The sequence below is a fragment of the Artibeus jamaicensis genome, unplaced genomic scaffold (assembly GCF_021234435.1).
Source record: "Artibeus jamaicensis isolate MK-2021 breed Jamaican fruit bat unplaced genomic scaffold, CSHL_Jam_final scaffold_612, whole genome shotgun sequence".
Classification (NCBI taxonomy): Eukaryota; Metazoa; Chordata; class Mammalia; order Chiroptera; family Phyllostomidae; genus Artibeus; species Artibeus jamaicensis.
The window spans coordinates 3,517,339-3,544,924 of NW_026522049.1; the positions used below are offsets into that span (position 1 = coordinate 3,517,339).

General features: G+C 53.5%; 1 protein-coding gene across 5 annotated transcripts in view; it reads left to right on the forward strand.

Moving 5' to 3' along the window:
* Positions 1-2,190: 2,190 nt before the first annotated feature.
* The window catches only part of ZNF710 (zinc finger protein 710), a 49,359-nt gene continuing 23,963 nt past the window's right edge, over positions 2,191-27,586 (forward strand). The window contains exons 1-3 of one of the 5 annotated variants that reach the window (XM_037145009.2): positions 2,191-2,886; positions 4,273-4,354; positions 5,075-5,150. The gene's annotated coding sequence lies outside the window, so the exon portion shown is untranslated. Of the gene's footprint in view, positions 2,887-3,478; positions 3,879-4,272; positions 4,355-5,074; positions 5,151-27,328; positions 27,552-27,586 lie in introns of those variants that run through there. The other 4 variants (XM_037145007.2, XM_037145008.2, XM_037145010.2 and 1 more) reach the window with 4 other exon arrangements.

Sequence of the window (27,586 nt, forward strand, 5' to 3'; positions counted from 1 at the left end):
AACAGAGACTCAGAGAGGCCAATCGCCCGGGGGCATGCAGCAAGGAGGCCTGGGCCCTTCATCGGAAGTCGCTGCCTTTGCAGTCCACTGACCTGCTTTCCCCTGTTTTGTAAGTGAGGAAACTGAGTCTAAGTTATTCATGGAGGCTTTAGGAACCCAAGTGCATGAAGTTAGCAAGTGGGAGAGGCTGAAATGGGAATGTCTCCCTGGTATCTGCTGCCTTCCTTCCTCCCCTGACGCCTGGTCCTCAGGGTCACATTCCCTACTGCCCCCCCCACACACATGCCCTGACACTGCCCTCACTCCCTGCCCCCCCACATGCACCCACCCCGCAGAGATTACTTGTGTCAGTTCCCAGCATCAGGAAGAATGTGCTCTCCTGCCCTGGGGGCTTTGGACACGCTGTGCCGGCCCACACATTTGCTTGGCACAGGCCTGCCCATCTACATGTGACCTTCTCCAGGAAGCCACCCCTGAGCACCCGCTTCCATGTTCCTTGGTTCCTCTTGACGTACATTCCCTGGTATTGTGGCTGCTTGTCTTCTTGCTGCTTCCTGGGTCTGCAAGGCCTCATCCAGGGCCAGGGGCGCTGGGGGTCCCTTGCACCCAGCACGAGAGCACGCACCCAGTCGATGCTCAGGCGGCATCTGTTCAATGAACGCTTGCCTGTCAGAGCTGCGTCGTGCTTTGTTTGAAGGATGCAGCTTCGGTACACTAAGCGGGAGAACATACGACGACGGAAACGTGGCTTCCTAGGAAGAGGGCAGAGTGGGCGCAGGCTCTGGGGTCACAGAGGGGGGAATGTTCAGGGCGCTGACATTGACACCTTGGTCTTGAGTCCTCCTCACTCAAGCCAAGTCTCACGCTCCTGTTTTCTCACTCTCAGTCAGAAACAAATAATGTTCTGAGTGACTAAAGTCATCCCCAGGAGCTGGTTTAGGGTGGGGTGAGGGGCATGGCTCTGGGGCTCCCCAGTCACAGAAGGCCCAGGCCTCCTGGCTGCGGGGGAGGGGCGAAGAGCAGCAGGTCGGTCCGGGGAGGCTGCAGTCACTGGGGGAGAGACAATGGGGCTCAGCATCTGCTCCTTGCTGGGAGAAGGGACCCTCTAGTGAAAAGCCAGGGAAAGCAGGGAAGTGTGGGAGGAATTGATGAGAAGGGGTGGAGCCAAGGAGATGCAGCCGGGAGGAAGGAAGAGAAGGAAGAGAGGCAGGAGGCAAGGATCCAGGCTTTCCTTCCTCTCCCTGACATGGTCTCGAAGCTGCAGCCTTCTCCGGCATTGTTTCCTGCGGAAACTCTGGGGGGTTGAGTGGCGGGGGCGAGAGGGGGCACCCACGGAGACCTCACGTTTTTTTTCCCCAGCCCCTGGGGGCAGCCCCAGTCCGAGGCCCAGGCATCCAGCAGGTGCTCAATACTTACTTGGAAAAATGAGAAATGTGGCCAACTTTGCTCTGGGAACTTTTCCCCTGTCATCTCCCCACTTCCCCAGAGAAGCCAAGGGCAGAGCAGGTCTTGGGAGCACGCCCAGGCGCCCCATGAATAATTGACCCTTCGTGGTGGCTCTGCCCCGCTCCGTTCCGAGGACAGCCTGGGCGTCAAGACGCGGCTCCGGAGGGGTGGGCCTTGCTGGTTGGAGGCCGAGGGTCCAGCCTGCGGGGGAGCTGAAGGGAGGCCAGGCTGTGCCAAGCCTCCTGCAGGGAGGCACAAGGGCCTGACCCTGCGCGGAGAACGGCCACGCCTCGGCGCCCCCAGCAGTGCGAGCGGGGCCCGGGCCGAGGCCCAGGCCCTGGGATTGGAGGCTCCACGAAAGGACGACGACCCCGGCTCCCCCCCGCCCGGTCCCCACGCGGGCAGGGCGCGCGCTCGCCGCCCGCGCCGCTCCCTCGAGCCTGGCTGTCCAGGGCTCTGCCGACAGCTGTTTCAAGGCTCTTTTACAGTTCAGCGCGGTGCGGGGACGCCTGCTCCGAGCCCATCTGCCTACTTTAAAAATACAGGAGTAAAGAACACACCCAGCCTTCCACCTCGGGGCCGGGGAGGGGCGACTGGGCGGCACCCGGAGCCGCGCCCCCCACCTCCCGTCTCCCCTTCCTGAAGACGCCCCAGGCTTCCCCGGGTCTGAGGGGGCGCGCAGTCCCTGGGGCCCCTTTGTGCCGGGCCGCCCCCCCCCCATTTCCATGAGAGGCGCTGCCGCTGCCCCTCTCCCCCGCTTCACTTCATCTTTGTTCCCCTTTTCTGAAAGGAGAAAAAAAAGAGAGAGAGAAAGAAAAGGAGGAAAAAAAGGCGTGACTTGATTTTCAAACGAAACTCCCACAGCCAACAAAACCCTTTTAGAGAAATAAGAAAGGAGGAAGAAGGAAGAAAAGAGGGAAGAAAAGAAACGGGAGGGGGGCCGCAAACCCTCCAGGCTTTCCATTTGAGTGGGAGAGTTGAACCGAAAGGCAGAGAAAGAGAGGAAGAAAAAAATCCTGTCTGCGGTGGAAAGAGAAAAGAAAACTTGGGCTGACAGGAGGGGGTGGGGGGGTGGAAGGAAGTGAGAAAACAAAAGAGAGATAAAAGGGCTGCTTTTCTGTCTCTCTTCCTCTGCGAGCTGGCTTAGGAGGAGCTGTTTTGCATCCCTTCACGTCAGCCCTGCCTCATTCCCTTCTTCCAGGGAGGGAGAGGAGAGAGCAAGAGAGAGAGAGAGAGAGAGAGACGGAGAGAGAGAGGAGGGGAGAGAGAGAGAGAGAGACGGAGAGAGAGAGGGAGAGCCGCGGAGGGCGGGCGGGCGGCGGAGCGGGCGGCGGGCGCGCGTGGAGGCGGCGGCGGGCGCGCAGCAGCAGCCCGGGCGGTGGGTAGCAGGAGCCCCCGGCCCGCCGAGGGCCCCAGCCCAGGAGCCGCGCCCGGACCAGGGTGAGTGTCCCGCGCGGCCCCGGCCCCGCAGCCCCGGGCGGGTGGGCGGTCGGGCAGGCGGGCGGCGGCGGGGGCGCGGGGGGCGCGGGGGTGGGTCGCTGCGGCCGGGGCCGGCCCGCCCCCCGCCTGTCCCCGGGGACGGCCGCGCGCAGGCCCGCGCAGCGCCGCAAACATGTCGTCTTTCCCTTTCACTTCCACATTCCCTCCTGCCGGCGAGCTGGAGGGAGAGAGGGAGAGATGGCGTCTGGGGTGGGGGGGGGCGGGAGCTGGGAGGAGGGGGAAGGGAGGGAGGCGAGCGCGCGAACGGGAGACGGAGGAGAGAGGAAGAGAGAGAGAGAGAGAGAGAGAGAGAAGCAGAAATGAAAGGAAAGCGCCGCGGTGGCGGCGGCCGCGCAGGAGGCCCGGGCCGTGGCGGCGGCGGCGGCGGCTGCTGCTGCGGGGCCCGCACGTGGGTGTCCCGGCGCCGGCGCGCTCCCCCCCGCCGCCCGCCCGGGACTCAAAGTTTCACCCCCCAGCCGCGCCGCCCCGCCCCTCCGCTGCCCACAAACTTTACTCTCCGGGCGGGTGGGGTGGCCCGCGCGTCCCCGACACCCGGGGTGGGGGAGGGCGGAGCGCGCCTCCGGGGGCTCGGGGGTCCCCGAGGGCAGCCGTGCGCCCTGGCGCCCCCGCCGGAACGGCGTCGGGGCGCCTTAGCCGGGGACCTGTTGAAGACGCTCGCCGGCTGGCCGGGTCCCCACGGGCCTGTCCCGAGTCCCCCGAGTCTCAGTCCTCCTTCCTAGTCGCCCACTCTCAACGTCTCCTCGCGGTCATTTTCCTAATTGGACAGAGATGGGGGTGTGATCCTCCGCGTCAGATTGGGGGCCTCGAGGCTGCCAGGTTGAGCGCGGGGGGCCGGGGGACCGTTGGGGCAGCCTTGCGTCTCTACCCCGGCGCGCGGATCCCGCAGATCCGGCCCTCTGCCACCGTCCCCCTAACCGCGGACTTGCTAACTAGTGCGTATCGGGGGGTTTTTTTTTGGTTTTGTTTTTTTTTCCAACTTGCCTTTTAAGATGACTTTTATGGTCGCTGCCACTGTTTGCCTCCAGTCTGAGCTGTAGTTTGGGAAGATTTAAGAGGCCAGAGAGGTGCTTGCGTGGGTTTTAACTAACCCAAAACAGTCATTAATGTCTCTCTATGCTCCGCGATGGTTGGGGCAAGGCGCAGCCTTAGCCTCACCGCCTTTCCGTGGGGACCCTGCGAGGTGCTGGCCGTTCCAGGGAGGGACCATTCTCCAGGACCTCCCTGGTGCTGCTTGCCGAGTGTCCTAAATCCCAGCCGGCTGCGATCTGGAGGGGAATATAACCATTTTCAGTGGGCTCCTGGGAAATTTGCCAAATTTTCCCACAGGTGTTCGGAGAAGGACTTTGCACCCTTGAGGGTCACCCAGCCAACTTTGAAGCTACTCTTTCAGCCCTGCCTTTGAATACGTGTAAGTAACAACAGGCAGAGTTCGTGCCTGCCAAGTAGAGAGCTTTCGAAGGACCTGCTGGGCCAGGTGGGGAGGGCAAGAACCCCCCCCACCCCCAGTGCCGGGAGACATACATATCCTTCGTGTTCGTGATCAAAGCTGTGGGCCTGTCTGGTTTTCATCTTGGAGACTAAGTATGGCTGTCCCTTTCTCATTTGTTTTAAAGTGAATGTTATTTTCCAGAGCTTTTCTGGTGGTTTCATCAGGTGGCGCTCCGGCCAAGTGTCACCTTGTGCCAGGCGCCTGCCCATCTTGGAACGGGACCTCTTAATCGGTCACCTGCAGTTTCCACTGAATTAGGGCTGCAGTAACCTGCAAAACTTGGCTTTCTGGCCCGAGGGCAGTGTGTGTAGGCTGCTGGCTGTTGGGTGGGGGGCCTTTGGGTGGTATAGTCCTCCCTCCAGGCTCTCCTGTGTGCCTTTGGTGATAGACACAGTGAGGCGAAGTGGGAGTTGGAGTCTCACTCTTCTCCTCAGAGCAGATCCCCGGGGTGAGTCTGCTCTATGGTGTGTGGCCAGCAGGTCATCGGTTCTGTACTTGAGGGTCATTTCCATTCCCACTGGCGAGCCTTATTTTTATGTCTAGAGACAAGAAGACAGGCAAGGTCTGGAGAGTGGGTTTCAAGTTGGAGGAAGAGAGACGAATGGGCCCACCAGAGATTTCGTACAACTTCTATTTTAGATTTGCCTTTCGGCTTGGAGACGCTTCTCCCGGAGTTGTGCTTGGAAAGCTGGATCCTGACCCTAGCAGGGAATAAGTAAGTGCAGGTGGAATTGGGGGTGTAGGGAGTCGGAGCATGCCCCCCGCAGGCTCCCCATCTGGCTTGTGTACCCCCCTCCCCAGTCCCAGGGCAGGGGCTGGTTCTGTGGAATTAAGGGAGCTGTGAGTCTGCCGAGTGGCCTGTCGGTGATGGTTGATCCCAGCCCCTGGGTTTTAAAGCCAGAAGAGATGCTTAGAGGTTGTGTAAAAAGAAACTGAGGCAGGAGACCAGCTTGATGCCTGGAGGCCCGCAGTAAACGGCAGAGCCAGCACTTGACCCCGAGCCTTCCGAGTTCATTTCCAGTGCTCTTTCCATGAGGCTGCTGCCTCTCTGCCTGCTGGGGAGCCCTTCCTGGCTTTGCGAACATGAAACCATGGGCAGATGCTCTGCGTGTGAGACAGGTGATGCGTGAGACGGGTGACGGGAGCCTCATTTTCCTAGTGTGTTACTTGCAGACTGCCCCGAGGGTTGGACGGGCCCCGTGACTGCTAGGGGTGCTTCCGGCTGATTCCACACAGACTTCTTCAAAGTCTACCAGTTGAACAGGCTGTTCTCAAGTCACACTTAGCGCTATTTTTTTTTTAAGATCTGGAATTCTTTCTTTATCCTTTGGTACTTGCAACTGGTCTGGGGAGAAGGTGGGGGTGTAAGGACCTGACCTCTCTGGGTGGATTAGAGCCCTTTGTACAACATCATTTCAGGAGGGTCAAAGTCTGTCTTCGTGCATCAAGACACCCACCCCTGTGCCCGGAACAGGGCCTGGCAGGTAGAGGGCCCTCGGTAAATACTTGTTGTGAATAAATGTACTGGATATTCGGCAAGAGATTTCCCTCCCAGAAGGGACAGACCTATGACTGATGCAAGGACGCAGGGACAGGGAAGTGATTGATGGAGGGAGCCGCCGAGTTTTGCAGTGAGTCATTGCTTTATGCAAGCTCCTGACAGGTGAGGCAAGAGGAGCCAGGAAGAGTAAACCCTGAGTGGGGTGGAGCCAAAGGGTGGGGACTTGTGCAAGACAATAGCGAGGACTGGATATGGGAGAATGATACTAATTATATTTCTTGGGCCAGGCTTGGCAAAGCACTTTACGAATATCATCTCCCTTAGTTCTTGCAGTTGCCAGCTACGATGTAGATTTCCACTTGGCAGATGGGGGGGGTGGGCTGAAGCACAGGGGGGTCGAGTAGCTCGTCTGAGGGCACAGAGCTGGCGTTGGAACCCAGGCAGGCTGACTGCAAACGTGGCCTCCCGGAGGTGGTTGGGGATGGCGAGGTCGGACATCTCTGCCCACACCGAGGAGGTGGCACTCGGAGTGTTGGGGCTCCTCAAAGGGGTGGCAGCGGGAAAGCTGGAAGAGAAAGCAGCTGGTCTGCAGGGGAAGAGTGAGGCTGGTCAGGGAGTGTGCCCCTTGCTTTCGCTGCCAGGGCCCTTACAGGGAGACTCTAGGGGGTGTTTATTTGGGGGGCTTAACTGTTTTCCAAGCAGAGTGATTAGTGCAATTGAGACTATTTTCCACCTGATAAAGCTTTAGGAAAACTTTGGGGGGGGCCAGGGGGAGTATGCTTTTCAGCTTAAATTAGGGTTGTCATGGATTTGAAACTGGTGAAAATCGTATTTTTTTAAACACTTTATTTATTTTTAGAGAGAGGGCAAGGGAGGCAGAGAGGGAGAGAAATATCAATGTGTGGTTGCCTCTCATGCGTCCCCTACTGGGGACCGAGCCGGCAACCCAAGCACATGTCCTGACTGGAGATCGAACCAGTGTCCCTTTGGTTCACAGGCCCGCACTCAGTCCACGGAGCCACACCAGCCAGGGCCAGGGTTGAAGCAGGTGGGAATTTTAAAGCTGGTACGACGTCACTGTTGTCCTTGAGGCCAACAGAAGTTGTTTTCCTCATGTGTACACCACACCCACCCCCTGCAGGGTGTGGGCCCAGGCCATTCCAGACCCCAGCAGCCATCCTTTTGTCAACAGTGAGATTTCCCAGTCGCTGAGCCAGTCCCGTCCGCGTGGAGCTTGCAGTCTCCCTGGGAGACAGGCATTAAACTAATAATTACACAAATGCTCTTTAATTACAGTTGTTGCCAGTGCTTCAAAGGAAGGAGTGTGGAGGCCATGGGAGCTGACAGTCGGGGAGGAAAAGGCAGGGAGGCCTGTCTGAAGAAAGGGCATTTGAACAGTTACGGGCCAAGGTGGGTGGGACAGCCCATTAACCTTGACCTAAACCCTTGCAGCTCCTTGTGGTCTGCGCACCATCAGCATTACCAACTCCTGGGAGCTGGTTGGAAATGCAGACTCTCAGGCCCCGGGGCAGACCTGCTGAGCCTGCGTTTTAGCAAGACTTGTGTGCAGGGTCAAGTCTGAGAAATGCTGATGGAATCAAAGTTCAGACCCGAGAGGCTTCACTGTGAACGAGCCCAGTGACCTCGGGCAAGTTGTTGCTGTGGGTGACGAGGGAATCAGGTCAACTCACTGGTTCCTTCTGGCCTTGGGGATCTTGGGCTCTTGCTGGTTGGTTCAGCCTCCAGGTTTATTGAGGACCTAGGCTTATGCAGCACCCACCTCGGAGGTGCCTTTGGTGCAGCAGCTCTCGGCCACGCTCTGGTCTGACTTCGGGAAGTGGTGAAGAGGGACTAGACCCTGAGAGCTTCGGACAAGGAACAGAACGATTCACAAAAAGCGTGTGGAGCTTGGTTGCACACAGAGAAGATTGTCTTAAGGGTCTGGCCTGAGGCAAAAGAAATACTGGCCAGGGCCGAAAAGGGCCTTGGGGAAGAAAAGTGTAACATTTTTGCAGAAAAGGGGAACCCAAAAGGAGGGTGGAAGGAATCTGCAGAACAGTTTGCCCGTGTGGGTGAAATACTTGAAGAATCGCCATGGCCTGGTTGTCCCCGAGATTCTCTTGTCACTGTAGCGAGGACCCAAGGTCTGAACCTGGGGATCCAGGAGCATTGCAGTCTGTGTGTGGGCTTCAGTCCCAGCTACCACCGTGCAGAGGGTTACGTCTGTGTGTGTGCACTTTTCTGAGGGGAAGACCCATAGTTTTCGCCAGCCTCAGAGGGGTCTGTCTGCAGCTGCCTGGCCAGTGCCCCCCCCCCTTTTTTTTTTCAGTTTTTATTTATTGATTTTAGAGATAGAGGAAGAGAGAGAAAGAGAGAGAAACATCGATTTGTTGTTCTACCCATTCATGCATTCATTGCGTGATTCTCATGTGCCCTGACTGGTCGTCGAACCCGGCAACCTTGCCGTGTGGAGAGGGTGCTCTGACCCGCTCAGCTGCCCAGCCAGGGCACCCGGGCACCAGTGCCTGTCTTGACCAGTCTCCCCCAGCGCTTCCTATGGGCCAGGCACCATTCTGAGCACTTTCCATATATTAGTTCATTTACGTTGAATAACTGTCCAGAAGTCACACCCTTAGGAAGTGTCAGAAGCGGGATGGTACCCAAAGGCCCTGCTCCCAGAACCTACCTTCGGAACAGGGCAGGTGGGACTCATGGTGAGCTCTTGCTGGTAGAAGGGAAGTTGAGCTTAGAGAGGCCCCTGCTTGACAAGGAACAGGAAGGGTTTTCCCCAAGGAAACCTGTCGGGAATAGAACCCCGTGGCCAGACTAGCCCATGACAGCCCGGGTCACTGCTGGGCCCACCTCGTGCCCGTCAGCCAAGAAAAAAAAAAGAAAACAAGACAGATGCGGTCCTGCAAGCTGGATTAACAATGCTGGTATCACACAGAAGGTGCCGAAAGAATTGCACTGTCGAGTGAGGCGGGTGAGGTGGTGACAGGAAATTGGTGTGGATTCTGAAAGGGGATTAAAGGAGGTTAGAGGCCAAAGCAGGGCCAAATGTATGTGGGATCCGCAGCTTCAAAAGGTAAAATAACTGGTTTTTATTACCTACTAATTAATGTGTGTGGCTCGCAGACCTGACCCTTCCCCCATCCCGAGTGCCTAACCCCGAGTACAGAGGCCTTTTGTCTGTCTTTTATTCATTTCTGCGCTATCGGAATTTTTTTTTATCAGGGTGTATTATCTTTAAAATCTATAAAGTTGTAAGTGGACTGAAAAGACTGTTAGAAGTGGGTTGACCTCTAGGGTGGGTTTGGTTCCGTCGTCGTCACCGTCCTCATAAAGGACTTTCTGGTATTAGATATCTGTGCTCTGTACTACGTGTATTTTGGGAACATCGAGAGAACGCTCGGAAATGTGAGGGTTTTTCAGGGTGCGGTCGGAAGCGGAGCATAAAAACATCTCGCCTTGCGGTCTCCCACACCCCAGGTAGATAATAAGTGGAGAATGAAAATCGGGTGAGGACGCTCACTTCAGAAAACAGCAGTGTCCACTTCCTGGGTGTGCACGGGGAGCTGTCATTTCTGTGATGACCCTTGTGGTGCCTGAGGGCTACCCTGACCCCATCCCATTCCCTGGGGGCGGGGCGGGGAGGGAGGGGCCGCCATCAGTGGGATGGGCTTCCAGGTGGGGACTGCTGTGGTGCTTGTGTTTGGCAGAACAAAACAGAACAAAGAAACAATTGCCAAGGTTTACTGTTGCTGAGCCTCTTGGTAGCCACCTCCCAAGGCCCGTGTGCAAGCTGGCCTGCCCCAGGGCGACTGGCGTTCTCCGGGGCTGGTGATTGGTTAACCAAAGCCTGTGACGTCAGCTCCTGGACCACCAGCCCCGCCCTCGCCCTCCAGCCTCACCTCCCAGCTATTCACCATCTACACAGCTGCATACCCGAAGACCCCCGTGGACTTGCCATTATTCCGAAATTCCGGGCTCTTTCTGCCCTCCCTTACCACGCAGCCCTGGGAAACCCACGCCTGCTCCCTTGGGCCACGTGCCCACCATCAGCCCGACCCATTGCTCCTGCCCTGGCTGCCTCCCTGCGCCCCAGTTCCCCACTGCAGCTACGACACACCTGTCTGCCTCTCCTTTGTCCCTGCTTCTCCCTGACCCCCCAGGATGGCGCATCACGTCCCTGCTAGGGCTTCACAAGGAAGAGCCCACCCGGTCTGTCCCTGCTCTCCTCTCCAGAGATGATGTCACCCCCTACTCCTGCCTGCTCGCCCAGAGGTCCCTGGCCACTTCCTGGTCACACCCAGTGGCCCCTTTTGTGGCCTCTGCTTACCTGACTTTTTTGTGGCAGGTACTGTTGTGGAGAATCTTGCCGCCCATGGGTTCGGGCTCCTCGCTCTGGGTCTCTCATCTGCTTTTTCCACCCCTCCCTCCCCTCCTGGCTACACCCTGGGGCCAGGGCCATGCTCTGCTGCTTGCTTCCCTTGTCTATGGTTTCAGCCTGCATGACAGGGACTCTTGACCTATATCCCTGTCCTCACATTTCCTGTAAGCAGCTTAGGGCTAGGTTCACATTTGGTAGAGCTTTGGATAGACACAGATTTCTCTCCATCTTATTTTCTGTTTTCTGTGTCTTCTTTTTTCTGGTTCTTTTTTTATCTCTGTTCATTCTTTTAAATTGATTGAAAGGTGTTTCTTTTTCTTCACTCCATTTTTTATTTTTGTTGTACTGCTTCAGAACTTACACACTCTATTTCTGTTCTTTGATGCATGCAGACTGCATAAGGTTTAAAGTCAGGTTGGTGACTTTTGGTGTTATTTTTCAAGTAACACGGGAACCTCAGAATGCTTTATGTGAAGTCACTGTTGCCCCTGCTCACGTTCAGTGGCCACACAGCAGGCTAACTGCACCTTCTCTCTTGAACTCTACACACTGGGCGTTATTTTTTGATGTTTTGTGCATTTAATCTTGGCTCTGATTTTCCACATACTGACCATTTTTGCTTCCTCAGATTTCTCCTTGCATCTCAGGCTTTCTTTCCGGGGATCAGAACATCGTGGGGTGAAGGTCTTGTAATCATCAACTCTCAGTTCCTGTTTGGCTGAAATGGATTGTTCTGCTGGGTATAAAACATTAGCTTGACCGTTATTGTCTCATCGTATTTAAAGATAGTATTACGCTGCCTTCTGGCCGTCACTGCTGATGTTAAGAAGTTGGCGACCCAGTTATTATATTTCCTAGGTAATCTCTTCCTAGGTATTTCCTATTGTAATCTCTCCGGTGGTTGCTGTTGGCAGTGATGGTGGTACAGTTGTGTGTAGACATGCACGTGTATGTACTTTGCAGTTCACTATGATGTACTTAGAAGTGTATTTTATTTTATTTTATTTGGCTAGTGATTCATCGGGCTTTCTGAAACCAAAGATGGGTGACTTTTTTATTAGTTCTAGAAAGTCTAAAGGCATGATCTCTTTGAATGTTGCCTCTCCATCATTATCTCCCTCTAGCCTCTCCTTTGGAAACTCCAGTGAGATGTATGTGAGATTCCATCCTTTACGTCTCTTACTGTCCTTTTTATCTGTCCATTCATCCTTACCTGGGATGTGCTTATTGATTTTATAAAGAGGAGACGGGAAGAAGAGAGGGAGAGAAACATCAGTGTGAGAGAGAAACATCAATCAGTTGCCTCTCTCATGCAACCCGACTGGCATCTAATCCACAACCCAGGCGTGCACCCTGACTGGGAATTGAACCTGTGACCTTTCAGTTTATGGGACAGTGCTCCAACCAACTGAACCACACTGGCCAGGGCTTTATTTCCAATCATTTAGTTTTTTGGTGATGTTTTCTGAGTCATTTCTTATTTGTCTTTCAGTTCGCTAATTCTCTCTTTAGTTTTCCCTAATCTTCTGTTTAGCCTTTCCACAAGTTATTTTTAATGTCAATATTAACTCACAGATTTTAATATATTTGATGTGTTTTAATCCATTACAGTTATTTTGATACTCATCCTTGGAATTCTTAATCTGGATGATGATATATATATATATTTTTTTTAAAGATTCTTTTTTTTTAATTTTTATTTATTTATTTATTTTTAAGATTTTATTTATTTATCTTTAGAGGGGAAGGAGAGAGGGAGAGAAACATCAATGTATGGTTGCCTCTTGTGCGTCCCCTGCTGGGAACCTGCCTGCAACTCCCGCATGTGCCCTGACTGGGAATCGAACCTTGATCCTCTTGTTCACAGACCTGCATTCAATCCACTGAGCTACACCAGCCAGGGCTGGATGATGATATTTTTTATTTCTGTGTTTCTACTTCATCCTTTTTCAAGGTCCTTTTTTTAAAAAAAAAATTAGCTATTCCTCTTTACGTATGTCTGGAATTCCCTATTTCATTTCATTTATCACATTAAACATACTTATTTTGCATTCTGCATCTGGCAATTCCGGGATCTGAAGTATTTGCAGGATACACTTCTGTGGTTTGATGCTCCCGCTGATTCCCACCCTCCAGGGTGGTTTCTGACTCTGAGCTTAGGTTTGCTAGACTTCCATCTGCGAGAATTCTTTGAAGTAACAGATGAGAGTGCGTCCCTCTAGGGAGGCAGTATTTCCTTTGGCCAGATACCTGCAGGCCCCGCCGGCCCGTGTATTTATAATTCGTAGCTGCGGTCTTGAGGGCCTCCTCTGACCACGGATTCTCAGAGGAGACTTTTTTCTTTTTTAAAAACTCCTTCTACAGCTAACTAGTCCGGACTACTTTCTTCCTGACTCCAAATCACCTGATACCCTGCTTCGGCCCATTGTTCCCATACTGCAAACACCTTTCCTTCATCTTTGAAAAAAGTCCTAGTCTCTCCAGGTCCAGTAAAAACCTTGTCTCTCCTGGGCCTTCCCCACGTCACCCCTTAAAAGAATGAGCCTCCCCTTCCACACCCATTGGCCACTGTTGCCTTACCTCGTAAGCTGTAGGTGTGTACGCTCAGGCTCACCTACACTGGACTCGGAGCTTCTTTTTGCTTTTTTTTATTGCATTGTGTGTTTAGCACCCCAAGTCAAGCTTCCTTCCATCACCATTATCCCCCCCCTTCCCTTCGCCTCCCTCCCCAGCCCCCGGACTCTGAGCTTCTTAAAAGCCCAGGGCTGTGTCATTTATTCCTGGAGCCCTGGTGCCTGGCTCACTGTTGGGCAGAGTAGCTGCTTAATAGATATCTATCGATCGAACAGAATTTATGCCAAAATCAATATTCTCTTCTTCTTTAATAGTAATAAAAAAAATCGCACGCACTAACCTGCCCCGTGGTCTGGGCCAGGTCCAGTTCGCCTCGTTGGACCTCAGTGTCCTTAGCTGGAAATGGAAGGGCTGCTTCCGAGATCTCGACTCGCTGTGAGATACTGAGATTCAGAGTAACGCGTGTGGCTGTCAGTCACAACGACACCGATCCACTCTCGGGTCACACATGGAACGGAGGGCCGAGGGGGCTGTGGAGAGGGGGAACGGGATGCTGTGGTAACCGGGCATGATTTGGAAGAGAGAAAGGAGAAGGGACTCAAAGGTAAATTAATATGAAACGAAGATGGCATTTAACCAGTTGTGACCTGAGGCGCAACTCGATGGCTGTCTAAAACAATAGGAGAGCACGTTATCACAAACTAAATTTCAGATGGATCAAAGATGATGAATATAAAACAAGGAACTCGGGAAAAGACTAAGTATGACTTAAATCCCAGAGACCATGGGGGGGGGAGGAAGATTGATACATTCAACTCTGCTCAAGACAGAAATCTTCATAGTCAAAGAGCCTCCTAGTTCTCGAAACTAGGGAACCATTTTTGCAACGTACAGTAGAAATAGAGCTAATTCCCTTCATATCTAAAGAGTTCCTACAAATCAACAAGAAAAAGACCATCAGCCCCACTTTTAACATGGGTATGAACATGGTGCACAGAAAATATAAGTGCTTGTTAACCATTCAAGAACGTGTTCAGCCCACTAGTAATAAGGGAAACACAAGGGAACTTGACTATGAAGAAATGAAAGCGAAAACAATGCTCATAATTGCTGACAGTGCCAATCAGTACAACCTGCCTAGAGAGGACTTTGACAATATGTATTAAAATTAAAAGTGCCTGAGTCATTCTGGGAAGTCCTCTCACAGATGCATTGCACACATGAAACACAATGTGTTTTGTTTTTTTTTAATTGAATTTAGACAGAGAAACATCAATTTGTTGTTCCACTTACTGATGCATCCATCGGTAGACTCCTGTATGTGCCCTGACTGGGGATCGAACCTACAACCCTGGCGTATCGGGACGACGCTCTAACCAACTGAGCTGCCCGGCCAGGGTACACAATGCATTTTTCAAGATCTTTCATTGCATCATTGCTTGTAAAAGCAAAAAGAAAAGAGGAAGCAAAGTTAACGTTCATCCTTAGAGAATGGGTAAATAAATGACTGTACAACCGTAGGACGCAGTCGTGTGCAGCTGTACGGCAGAATGGGAAGCCATCTGTGTACCCATGTGGTCACTGAGCAGTTAAGTGAGAATATTAAGGGACCGGACGGCTGGCTGTGCCGGAGCTCTGCCGGGATACCTCGGAGACTAGTAACTGGTTTTCCCACCGCGGGGCTGACTTTTCACGCTATCTGTTTCTACATTCTGACTTCTGTGCCTTACACGTGTACTATCTAATAAATTATCTTTAAAGAAGGAGAGGAGGTTAGGGTGGGAAGGAGGATCTCACGTTCGCTCTGCATTTTCACACAGGCTACTTTAGGTACTCCCCTCTGCAACCCCGGAGAGGTGACCATTTCCATAGGCCGAGAAAAGGACGGTCTGAAGTCTAGAATGACTTGCCCAAGTTCGTGGAGAGAGAGCCCTGGAACCTGGCGTTGGAGATCAGTGTTTTCTTGCTTCCTTCTTTTATTTTTAGCCGCCACGTCATAGGTTAAGGGCCAATGGTTGCACGCCCCCGCCTGGCCCCGCCCCTCCCTGGGAAGCGAGTGTGAAGCTCCCTCTGCTTCACCAGCTGGGTTGCTGGCTCGCTGAGCACCTACAGGGCGCTGCTCGGGCAGCAGGTGGGGCAGCCAGCCCGGCAGCGCCCAGGCAGCCACATCAGACACACTGAGGAGGGTTGGGGATGGGCTTTGAGTCCTGCATTTGAAGTTCCCAGCTTTTATCAGAGTGTCTGAACCTTCACATTTATTCAAGGGAGCTTTTATTACTGCCTGTGAACTGGCCTCAGGTGGGTGCCAGGTGCCGAGGGGAGCAGCATGGCCCAGTGCCTTCACTTTGTGTTACGGTGAACTTTTCAAGGCTCAAGGCACTAGGTACTTGGAAGATTCTGGAAGAATAACTTGCTATTTTTCTTCCCCCACCTGCGATCCAATGACATCTCTTTCATTGAAGGAGGGAGAAGTGGTTATTTTTTTTTTGGGGGGGTTGTATTTTTGTTTACTTGTCTCACAAGAACACCTGTGCTTTTTTCAAAGCAGGGTCTCGGCTGCTTTCTCTTTGCTGAAGCAGAATGCTGTAGGGGGAACACGACTAGAGGTGTGGGCCATACAGAATACAAGGCTAGGATGTGTAGGATACAGCGTCACCCGGAGGGAGAATCTGATGTCCTTAAAGAGACAGAATGTCACCCAGCACCACCAGTCCTCACGTGCAGTGTCATGTATATTTTCTACATTGGAGTCAACGTCTCTTAAGAAAGAGGCAGGGCCCTTTGGGGCCAAGGAAGGAATGCCCATGGGGGTAGGAAGACACTGGGGCCCGTGGGCCAGGACTGGCATCTGTCGCGCGGTGACCCACACTGACGGAAGTGGAAGTGCTTGCAGGTGCCATCTGCACCCGGGGAAGGTTCGCGCCCAGCTGTGTGCCGAATGCGCTCACGGAGGGGGGGCACCAGTAACCGTTGGCCACATGGATGAGTTTTCACATCTGAGCTGGGCTTTCAAGTTTGGGATCAGAAAGGGGAATGGAGCAGTGCAGACGTTCCCTGTTGTTTCCTGGTTCCTTCCCGTCGCCGGCAAAGTGAAGCGCGTGCCCGGTGGGATTTTCCCCTCCCTCCAGCTCCCAGCCTTCTCTCACGCACTGCGCCCGGCGCGCTCCCCACGCGTCACAACGCCGTCCCGTGTGGGTCACTCCGTCACCACCTCGTGTCCTGCGGTAGACCTTGTCACCATTTCTCTTTCAAATGTCTGTTTTCAGGCCTTTATGGTTTCATGGTGAGAATTCACTCCCTGTCGCCAGGTAGCGTCGAAATCTCCAGTCAGGAGGAGGCCTCTGTTATTCTCCCCTTGGAGTTCATTGTCAGAAGAGATGGCCTTTGTCCTTTGGTTGACCGAGGACAAAAGTACCATTTGTGTTGCCTTTTCACACCTGGACCCCTCTTTGGCGCCCGTATCCACCCCCCACCCCGGGTTGGGTCCTGGGGATGAAGCCCTCCGCCAGGGCTGTCCCTGTCCATCTGTCCATCCGTCCCTCCGTCCGGCACTGACTCGTACCTTCTGGAGGATGTCACTTCCTTACTTCCCCCTGGAAACCACCTCTGAGTCCTTGAAACAGCCCAAGGTGGTTTTCAGATGTCTCTGTCCCGTTCTGTGCAGTTTTTTTCCAAATCGAGTTCAGATTTGAATGTCCAAGGAGTGAACCGTCTCTGGGATTTTGGATCTCTTCCCTTTGTTTTTGAGAAAATAGCTCTTATTGATTTTCTTTTCTTGTTACAAAGAGATTTGTGATTGTTGCAGAAAATTTAGGGAACAAGCAAAAAAAACACCCACCTATAATTATTAATATTTTAGTATCTTCTAGATACCTTCAAAATGTATTTTTTAATTTTAAAAAATGAGGTCACCGTGGATGTACGCTCTTACTCCTTTTTTGATTTTTCTTTTTTGCTTTTACTTTATGTTATTAAAAATTGCATTAGGTTAAACATTCTCTTGCAAGTGACTTCAAAGGGCTGTGCTGGTGGCCTTTTGAACAGATGGACTGTCCGTATCTGAGCTGCCTCCCGTGGGCAGGTCGTGTCCCCTCTATTTTCAAGGGTGCTGTGCTGGCACCCTTGTCCTTTCTGCCCTGGGCCTCGGTGTGTTTCTAGAAGGGAGTCACTGGGCCTGGGACCCCCTGCGGTCAAAGCCAGGCGTCTGCCGCCCACAGAGCCCACGGCTTTAGCCACCCACCCAAGGACACATTCTGAAGGCTCTGGATTTACACATCAAAAGTTATTGATTGATTTTACAGAAAGAACAGATGGAAGGGGGAGAGAAACACACACACACACACACACACACATCGATTTGTTGTTCCACTTATTCACACACTCATTGGTTGATTCTGGTATGTGCCCTGACCGGGGATCGAACCTGCAACCTTGGCGTATTAGAACGATGTTCTAACCAACTGAGCTACCTGGCCAGGGCTAACAACTCTGGATTTAGGGGGTTAAACTGCTCTCCAGGAAATGTGATCTAGTTTGTTGGGTTTTTTTTTAATTCCTTTTGGGTGAATGTCATGTCTCATTCTTTTTAAAAACTTGGTTGTAGGTTTTGCTTATGCTGGATTAGAGGAACTGGGGGGAAGGGACCCGGGCCCAGGCCTGGTGGGAGGGCCACGGGCGCGTGGAGGCCCGAGCTGTTCCCCCAGCAGCCCCCAGAGACACGGCGTGCCAGCTGCTGCCCATCAGGGGACAGACACCAAAATGCCCAGCCCAGCCCCTTGCCACGAGAGGTGCTTCCGTGTCCCTAACGCCAGGCGACACGTGGGTTGGAGACGAAAGGTGCAGTTGGGAGAGGGAGACTGCAGGTTCCCCTGGGGTGGGCTTTGTTTAAAATTTAATACGCTCTTCCTCTCTCAACCTGCCGGCGACGGCGGCTGCGAGCTGGTTTGTCAGGTTCGCCGGGTGATCTGTCTGTCTGCCCGGTGAGGTCGCTCATCGGCCCGGCCTGCCCCTCTTCCCTGCCTGGCCCGTCCTCGCGGTCCCATACCCTCCTGCCCCCTCCCCGCCCCACCCCGTTTGTGACACAGTGTCCGAGATCCCACGCTGCAGCCTCAGATTCCCATGACACTTGTCACTTTGCTCCCTCGGCCGTTAAGATTTGGAGAAAACGGGTCCACTGTGAATGGTGTTGCACCCACCAAGGGCACAGGCGGGGGGGACGACTTTGGTGTTCGTGAGAGGCACCCACTCTTAGCAGTGTGGAGAGGGCTGGGTCCCAGGGTGAGGGCGTCTAGTCGGGGTGGCCTGAGGTGGAGCCCAGTGTGCGTTCCAGCCTCCAGCCTGGGGGCTCGGCCTCGGGGGCTTCTGCAGGGTGAGAAGTGTGCAAAACACGGGAACCGAGAGCTGCCCCTTTCCGCACAGGCGGGGATGGGTGTGGAAGATTCCTCCCCACGGAAGTGGCTCCAGAGCAAGGGGCGGATCTTATTCTTAGCCAGGGGACTGTAAGCCAGGGCTTTCCATCTTGGCTCGCCACCTCCCAGCCCACATGAGCCCCAGCCCTGCCGTCCGAGCCTCAGTTTCACGGCCTGTGAAATGGGTCCGTGAACCCGCTTTCCTCAGCTTTGCTCTGTGCTGTGTAATGCGTGGTTAACCTTATTACCTGTGAAGTCAGGGCCAAGGCCCAGGTCATTCTGAATCCTCTTTTTTTTTTTCTTACTGCTCTCTCTTAGTCTTTTCTTTGTTTCTTTATTCAATCAGCAAATATTGATCAGTCACCTTGTGTGTGCTAAGCTCTGTGACATAAAGGAAAATGACATGGTCTCTGTCCCCAGCAAGTCCTCCGCCGGAAAGGATGTCGGATGTGTTAACAGAAGCACAGGAAGTTAGTTCTGGGAATGTGGTGAGAGCAGGGAGGACTGCCTGGTAGAGGCGGTATTTAGCGGAGACTCAGCAGACAAGGGGAGCACAGGCAGAAAGAAGAGTCCGTCAGTGGTGGTTGGATGGGGTGGGGAGGGAGGATGGTAGAGCTGGAGATGTGGGTAGGGGCTGCTCTGGGAATCTGTCCGAAGGTCTGGGCTTTATCCAGACGCAATTGGGAGCCGCTGGTGGGTTCTGCGCAAAGAGGCGATAGTTCGCTCTGGCGTATCCCACGGGGCCGGGGGCTTGTGCTGTCATTGCATCTACGTGGGGAACCCCCTCGGCAGTGTTGATCTGAGAGTGGAGAACCCCTCAGAGGAATAAATAGAACGTTTTTGCTTGAATTCCTTCTCATTTCACCTGACATGTCTGCTTTGCACCCGCTGTTTGCACATAATTTGCAAAAGCCCGTTTTCTATTCTTGGTCGTGTTTTCTCAAACTCCCCAAGAAATAAATAACTCCAACTGAAATGTTCCCGCCAGGGTTTGTTTTTTTTTAATTGATTGACTTTAGGAGGGGGGGGTTGGGGAGAGAGAGAGAGAGAGAGAGATTGATTGATTGATTTGTTGTTCCACTTATTGATACATTCCTTTAGTTGATTCTTGAATGTGCCCTGACTGGGGATCGAACCTGCCACCTTGGCATATTGGGATGATGTTCTAACTGACTGAGCTACGTGGCCAGGGCCCAGGGTGTGCTTTTTAACACATACACATAGCTACTGCATGGACTTCAGAATGGCTGAGTTCTTTGGAAATTTCACATGCACGCGTGAGATCTTCAGGCTGGGTTTCTCCCAGTCCGGGCGAGGGACAGAGAAGAGGAACCAGTGATTGCTGACCGCTGGCTCCAGGGCCAGCTCTGGGCTACACCCCTCATTCAGTGACCCTGCAAGGGGCAGCATTCCTGTCCCATTTTAGAGATGGGAAAACCGGGGTCATGAGGGTGGCCACTTTCCCAAGGCCTCGCTGGCACCTGTCAGGGGTGGTCGTGAGATTCGAACCCCGCTGAGTCGGAAGTTCATACTCCGTCCATTGGACCACTCTTCCACCTGGTGCCCAGGCAGCAAGCATTTTCAAGGGACCAGGCGCCCTGCTGAGGAGCTGAGCACCCAGCCCATGTGTCTTTGCCCATCGCTGCCCTTCCTCGCGGCTCTGCCCATCTTTGCTTGGCTATCTCTTAAGAATCCCCTGTGGGAAGAGGCCCCTCGGTCAACATTCTCTTCCGTGACTCTCTAAGAGGGTCGTCATCTTCTGACTCAGTGGCTCAGACTCCCCACCAGGCTGGGCTGAGCTACCTGGACACCAGCAGGTGAGGTCTCTGAAGGCCCACCTGTGCCCTTTCCTTCCTCCTCTCTGCTTCTGGCTCCCAGCGCAGAGGATTCAGGTCAGTGGGGATGAGGGTCGTGGAACAGGGAAGACCCTGGTGCAGCTGACTCCTGGTCGTGGTAAAAAATTCCAGGGGGGCACTTAGCCCAGGTGGCACGTGTCTACAAGGTACGTCTGCCTGCAAGGTATGTCTGCTAGTTACATGCTAGTTAAATGAGGGATCTCCCAGGGACCACGTGGACTCCCTCATCTGTAGTTCCTATCATACCTCTTCGCTCTTTCTCGTCCTTTCTCATCCCTGCTCTCTTCTCCAAGGGGCCAGTCACAGAACGAGCTCCTGGATCTCTCTGGAGTTTTTGGTCAGGTAGGTAGGCTGACGGGACAGCTTTGGGGACACTCGGCCACACTCCCTCCGGAGCTGCTGGTCCTGGTGTAGGCTGGGGGAACAGCGGAGGTGAACATCAGCGCCTTATCCAAGTCTAAGGTGAGCGGTCGTCTCAGTTCAGAGGGGCTCTGGCAGTTGACCTGGGGTTGAAAACACACCAATCCTCGTGGCTCAGCAGATCAAGCGGCAGCCTGCAAACCAAAGGGTTGCCAGTTCCATCCCCAGTCAGGGCACGTGCCTGGACTGTAGGCCAGGTCCCCAGTAGGGGGCAAGCAAGAGGCAACCACACATGGATGCCCTTTCTTTCTCCTTCCCTTCCCCTCTCACTAAAAATAAATTAATAAAATCTTTAAAAAGACACAGAGAGAAAATGTACTGTGTGGTTTAGGTCCCAACAAAGCAAAAGGTGGCTGGTTGGTTCCATTCCAGTCAGGGCAGGTGCCTGAGTTGTGGGCCAGTCCCATGCAGGAGGCAACGGATGGATGTTTCTCTCAAATACATGGATGTTTTCTCTCCCTCTCTTTCTCCCTGTCTGCCCCTCTCTGTAAAAATAAATAAATAAAACCTTTAAAAACAATCACCAACACTGTTTAGTACCTTCATGTAATATATATTTCCTCACTGTCTGTTTTCAACACTCATATGTGAATATACTCCATCTTAAACGTGGTTACAAGCACACCAAACTTCATATCCTTTTTCCTTTTCCTTTGCCATAACATTATGGCAAGCAAACACTTTTAAAAAGCACCTGGGCTTTGCAAGTGAGCGTGGGCTTTGCAAACACCTCTGTCAGCCGCCAGTGCGCAGCTGTAAGAACGCACATTCTCCCCGAGACAGCAGCCGTGCCAGTTGCGAGGTCTTTGATCGCCAGGCAGTAAACCAAACTATCTGTACATGTAAACAGACTGAAACTAGGACCCAACCACTTGAAAAAAAAAATTAAGACACTCTGCTGAACTGCTGTTGGGTGAAGGAAGAAAGACAGAATATAGGGACAGACACTGAGAAGACGTTTGAACACCAGAATGCCACATAATCAAACCTATGGGGACAGCTGGTATTGTTCTCATAGCCTTAAATGCTTTTATTATTAAAAAAGAAAGAGAATACATGAAGCATTTAGCCTGAGATCTTAGGGAGGGAAAAAAAAGAGCGAGAAGAATAAAAAACAGACCCTCAGGAAAACAGGAAGGGAAATAAACAGTAAAGGCAGAAATAAATGAATTAGGAAATAGAAACACAGTGAAATTAGCAAATATATCTAAAAGCTGGTTCTGTTTTAAACAAACAGTAACGTAGACTAACCTCTGGCAAATCTATTTGAGAAATAAAAGAGGGAAAAATAGAAATGAAACGTTGCAGTAGGTGGATTTTTTAAAAATAAAAAAATGGATACACAGGAACCTCGGTTACATGAATGTGTTTCTGAGTGTGTGTATATGTTGCCAGTTGAGGAAAAAAATCTGTGATCATTATCAGGGCATTGCCTCCTCTACCCCCCAAAACACTGGTCCCAAGTGTTTTTTGCCAGGTAATTATTCCCAATTTGACGATGCTAATAACGCTGGTCTGTTCCATGCCTCGGCACAAGATGGAGAGCTTGCCGATTCATCCTACAAAGCAAAATAAGCCTGGTATTAAACATGACAAAGAGACCACATTAAAGAATGAAAACCTGGTGTAGGAAATAGAATTCAATACTGTATTCAATAAGTCATCCACCATAACCCAGTGGGGCCAGGTGGCGGGGGCAGGGGGGCTTGTCAATATGAGGGAAGCTTAATATAGCAACTACGTCATACTAATGGGTTACAGAAGCAAAACCCATTGATTCCGATATATGCATGGGGGAAACTGATTGAAATCAAACAGCCATTTCTGCCTAATCAATACACCAAAAAAAGGGAACAGAAGGGTGCATTGTTAGCATGCCTAAGAATATCTATTTCAAACCAATATCCACTGTTAGGCTGACTGGGAAGCAGCGGAGGGATTCTTGCCCAAACCAGGGACAGCACAGGCCGGCCCCTCCTCTGCTTAAATGTTACTTTTTAAATACTAGTCAGCACGGTGCTAGGGAATCAGAAATGTATCATAAAGAGGGAGTAAGGGTAACCTTAGTAGGTACAGTTTATACCAAGCCCGGAGCTAGAGGTGAATTTCCAAAATTGTTTATTATTTTTTTAATCTTCACCCAAGGGTGTGTTTATTGAGGAGAGAGAGAGAGAAACTTCAAAGTGAGAAACATCGATCAGTTGCCTCCTGCACATACCCTGACCGGGGATCAAACCCTTAACCCAGGCATGTGCCCTGACCAGGAATCAAATCTGCAACCCTGTGTGTGTGTGTGTGTGTGTGTGTGTGTGTGTGTGTGTGTGTATTTGAAAATATCAAGTTTTTTGTAAAAAACTTGAAGGCCAAGGTATGCTCCATGAGGTCGAAGACCAAGTCAATTCACTGCATGGTGGATACTATCCTGAATTAATATTTGTTAAACACGTGAATGAATGCAATGCAAGTTCTCAAAGTACAATACCAATTTCACCTTTTGTTTATTTATTTTGAAGATTTTACTTATTTGTTTTAGACAGAGGGGAAGGGAGCGAGAAAGAGGGAGAGAAACATCAGTGTGTGGTTGCCTCTCGCACACCCCCTACTGGGAACTGGCCTGCAACCCAGGCATGTGCCCTGACTGAGAATTGAACCGGCGACCTTTTGGTTCGCAGCCCACGCTCAATCCACTGAACCACACCAGCCAGGGCTACAGTGGCCTTTTTCTTCTGATTAAACCTGCCCATGCTTGGGCTGGTATAAAGGGAAGCCCATTTCCATCTGCGGGAAGCCAGCAGTGTTTCAAAGGTGGTTAAGAACTGCGGGTTCTGTTCTCTCTCCTGAGCACCTGCGAATTTCCCAGGGGCAGAGCACTGTAAACAAACCTCAGCCTCCCGGAGCCCCGCAGGCTGCATGTCGTTGAATGTAAATGCCAAGAACACTTGAGAAACTTAAAAGCATTATTTTCTGTTTTTAGGAGAGAGGAGAGGAAGGCGTGATGACCGTGGAAAATTGAACACCCCCCCCCACCAAAAGTGGCAATTAAGAAATCACGTTTCGAATATTAGCAAAAGGCAAATTTGAGGCTCTCTTACCTATGAGTAGGATCCACCTCCAAGAGGAAATAGATACATCCGCATTTTAAAATCTTAAATTTAGAAACACTCTCGTGTATTCTTAAGCCAGGAGCATACAAAAGTATGGGTGTCGTGGACCAGAACTGTTCTGCCTGGTGTTACCTGGCCAACAGGAGTTGGGTGTGGCCCTTGAGAATAAGGCTTAGAGACTTTTATAGTTTGATGTTGCCATGACAACACCCAAGTGGGGTGATTGGCAGCTGCGTCTTGAACAATGCGGGGACCAGTGTGGGCGTCCTCGACCTCCTGGGGCCAGGAGCTGCCTCAAGGGATTCAAATAAAACTGATCCTCCACCGCAGGGAGTTTGGGGGGCCCCGGGCCGTGCTAAAAGCCGCGGGAGTTTGAGCGACAGAAGAATTAGGGGAGAGGTGGAGGACTTGCGTCCTCACGCTCCATCCCGGCAGACCTGTTCATGCAGAAGGGAGTCAGCTGCCACGCCAGCTGGCCACTCTATTTTGAGCCCCTCCACCTCGTGCCCCCTAGGACTCCTGTGAACCCTGGGAGGGATGTGTTGGCCTGCCGTGCAGGGAGGTGGTTCAAGACCTGGGCCTGGGGTCTAGCTAGTCCTGGTCTTGATCACTGGGGCTCCTTCTAGCACGTGGCCTGGTCCACTCACTCTCTGTCTTTGTGCCTGAGGACTCAAAACAGGGAGTGAGCCCTGGCCGGTGTGGCTCCATTGGTGGCTGCGTCATCCCACGCACTGAAAGGTCCTGGGTGGGTCTCCGGGTCAGATGCACGCCGGGGTCGTGGGTTCGGTCCTACGTCCGAGAGCGTTCGAGAGAGGCGGCGGATCGCTGTTTCCCTCTCTCCGGAAGTGCCCTCGCGTGAGAGAGGAATGAGATACATACACCAGGGGCTCGGAGCCCACGGCCTGCCCCGGGAAGAAAGGAAGGGTTCTTTGGGTTGCTTTGTCTGTGTTACTTGAAAGAGTGGATTGCATTGTGTGTATCCAGGAAGTTGCCAGCTGTCCTCCCATTTCCCAATTACTGTGTGTGTGTGTGTGTGTGTGTGTGTGTTTTCTGCGCCTGTGCTGCTGCTGCTGCTGTTGCTGTCAGGAAACAGCCCTTGGTTTCCTGCTGATTAAGTCAGTTCCCGGAGGGTCCTCCCTAGAACAGCCAGCGGGGCCTGGCCTGTGGGGCCCGGCCTTTTTCTGGCCCTGCCTGGGGCCCCTCGGTTCTGCCTTCCTCAGGTTTTGCCGGCAGGTGCGTGTCCTCTGCACACCTGGCACCTGCGGGGACTTAGGCCTCTTTCAAGTCACCCCCCGGGTTGGGCCTAAGAGGTTTTGGTCGCCTGAACCGTAAGCCCTGGGAGAGGATGCGGTCAGGTCCTCCGCCCCTTCAGAAGAGGCCTGAAGGCAGGAAGGACCCCAGACTGGGGTAGCAGACCCCAGGATTTCTCTGCAAGTCTAGAGGGCCCCTGTCTTTGATCTTCAGAAGAAAGGTTCTAGAGCGTAGAGAGGCCAGTGGAGTGTTGGGATTTGGGGCCCCTGGCCTGCGAAGGACCGGCAGAGAAGCGGTGCACTGGCAGGGGAGGGGGCTGGGCTTGCCACGGCCATGAGGCCGCGGTCTTCGCCCCACGCAACACCCTCACTTTCCACTGCAGACTGTAGGCAAGGAGCCGAAAGTCCCTGCTCAGACCCCGAGGCTCCCACAAAAGGGGCCCAGGCACCGGAGGACATGGACCCGGAGCCTCCAGGTCTCCCGGGACGGGGCAGCTGTTTTCAGGCTGGCCCTCGGGCCTCAGCACGCCCCAGGCTTCCTGCGCGCGGGGACACGGCCAGGGCCCCGATGTGCCAAGCGCGTGGACACCCTCCCGGCTCCACACGGGTTGCATCCATTTCCTCGGAGTCGGCCCGGCTCCGCAGCTGGGGCGGGAAGCCAGGCGCTTGCTCAGCCCTAATGGCTGAGTCAACAACACCGGGGACGCGTGTTTGGTTAGCAAACAGGGCGCAACCGCAGAGCCGGACCACTGCCTTCCCACTCCCGCCTTTCTAGCAACACGTCCTCTGCAAAGGTCACCGGGACCCGCTCCTTCGCGTGGGAGGCGGGAGGCGGAATGAAAACGAGGCCTCTCCTTTGACAAGGAGTGAGAATTTGAAGATGGGGACAGCAGAGCCACGACACCCAGGCGGGTCCTCCTGGGCCTGGGGCTGGGGTGCAGGGACGGCACCCCAGGGCTCTGCGTGTCCTCGTGAAAACCCAGCGGCAACAAGGGGCTTCTTTTTGGTAAAAGAGGGACGAACATCCAAACCAGCTGAGTCCGGAGACGCACCCTCCGAACCCCCCACCCCCACCCCGGGCGGCTTTCGTCCGGGGCTGGAGTGACTTCTGCTTCTCCTTTTTGTCCTCCATCGCATTTCTCCCTTTTTCTGTGAACTCAGCCAGGCCCTCCCGCCAATTTCTTCTCCTTCCTTCCCCCCTCCCTCCTTCTCCACCTCTCTCTTCCTCTTTCCTTCGGTGCTTATTGGAGAAAAACCCTTCTTGGGTTCCCTGTGTGGCACTTCTCAGCCATTTGCGGGGTCCTGTTTGATTTTCACGACCCTCCTCCGATACCGAAGCCTCTCGCTGGAGTGGCTCAAGCAAGCACCTTCCCCCCACCCCTGCCCCGTGAGGGACGCCCCTCCAGTGGCCTCCGGCTCTGTCCAGATGGTCTCTGTCCTTTGGGAGCCTGGGATGAATTCTCATTGTGAGCCGTTGTCACTCACCGCCCCCCCCCCCAACTCAGCTGCCAGCCCTCCTGGCCACAGTGGAAAGAAAGCTGGCTTCGGTCTTCCTCGTGACACAGCCCGGGTGACAGACCTGGTCCCGGTTCCCAGTGACGAGGCTTGGGGCCGGAGCCAGGGGCTGCGAAGGGGTTAAACAGATAAGCCCAGGGGGGGGGGCCCTGCCCGGCCCTCCCCACGCTCTTCACACTGTCACCAGAGGATTTCCACAGCAGCCACTGCACGTCCCCTCTGCTTAAAACCCTCCTCTGGTTTCCCTGTGCCCGTGAGGGCACCCAAGCCCTGTGTGAGGCCTTCAAGGCCCTGCCCTCCTGCAGAGAGGCTGGCCAGGGGGTTGCTGAAAAGACACTTGAGCCCCACCTGGAAGAATGCTAGAGGTTCGGGAGGTGGAGAGGGGGTGGGGCCCTTGCAAGGGAGGGGCGGCCCAGAGGCCAGCCAGAAGGTGGAAATCTGCAACGGCTGGGAGGAGGGGGACAGTGTGACCCTGGTCAAGTCCAGCTGTGCTTGGAGGCCCTGGCCTGTGGGAGGTAGTACCCAACCCTGGTGCGTCTGCCAATTACCCGAATTACCAAAGTCGCTGGGGGTGGGCCCACCTTGTGTGTGTTAGCGTCTGTTCCCTCTGTGCCCCCCAGTCCCAGGGACACCCCCCCCCCAACCCGCACGCACCTCAGGAAGGCGGCAGGAAGCAGCTGCCGGGCCTTCCACCGCAGGGGTGGGTTGGCATCCCTCTCCGTTGGTGGGAAGGCTGCCCGCTGGATCCACCTGGAGCCCTGGGCCAGGGTGAGCCCAGTGAGCGGTGCCAAGCAGAGTTGGGGCCCCCAGACAGTCAGCTGGAAGGGACCCGGTTCAAAAGAGGAGCCCGAGGCTGGATTGCCGGCCAGTGCGTCACTTTCCACATTGGGCCTCTTGGTAACCATCCGAGGACCAGCCCACCATGCACGCAAAAACAAGTCACGGCCCACCGGCGAGGTCCAGTTCCTCATAACTTCTGATTTGGAAAACGCCAGGTGTGACAGCAAAACAGAGCCTTCGTGTAGATTCTGAAGTTGTTACCACTTTGCCGGGTTTGCTCTGTCTCTCTTTCCAATGGTTCTGCTGCATCACTTCCAAGTAAGTTTCGGGGGGTGGGGGGTGCAATGGTTCAC